Consider the following 220-nt stretch of genomic DNA (forward strand, 5'->3'; position numbering starts at 1 on the left):
GTTCCCTATAAACACGGTTCCGGTAAAAAAAGCCCCACAATCTTACTTTCACTCCCTCCCCTTGTCAAAACTCACTCGGAGTACTAGGACATTCTCATCCAGGGAACAGTCAGTTGCAATCTGATGTTTATGGATGTAATAAAAGACTTTCAAAACGAAGATGTATGTTTTTATAACCCTAGGGTGCAGTAAAGATATATGACTAAGAGTGGCAGTTCAT

The sequence above is a fragment of the Streptopelia decaocto genome, assembly GCF_964273445.1.
Source record: "Streptopelia decaocto genome assembly, chromosome: 1".
NCBI classification, from domain to species: Eukaryota; Metazoa; Chordata; class Aves; order Columbiformes; family Columbidae; genus Streptopelia; species Streptopelia decaocto.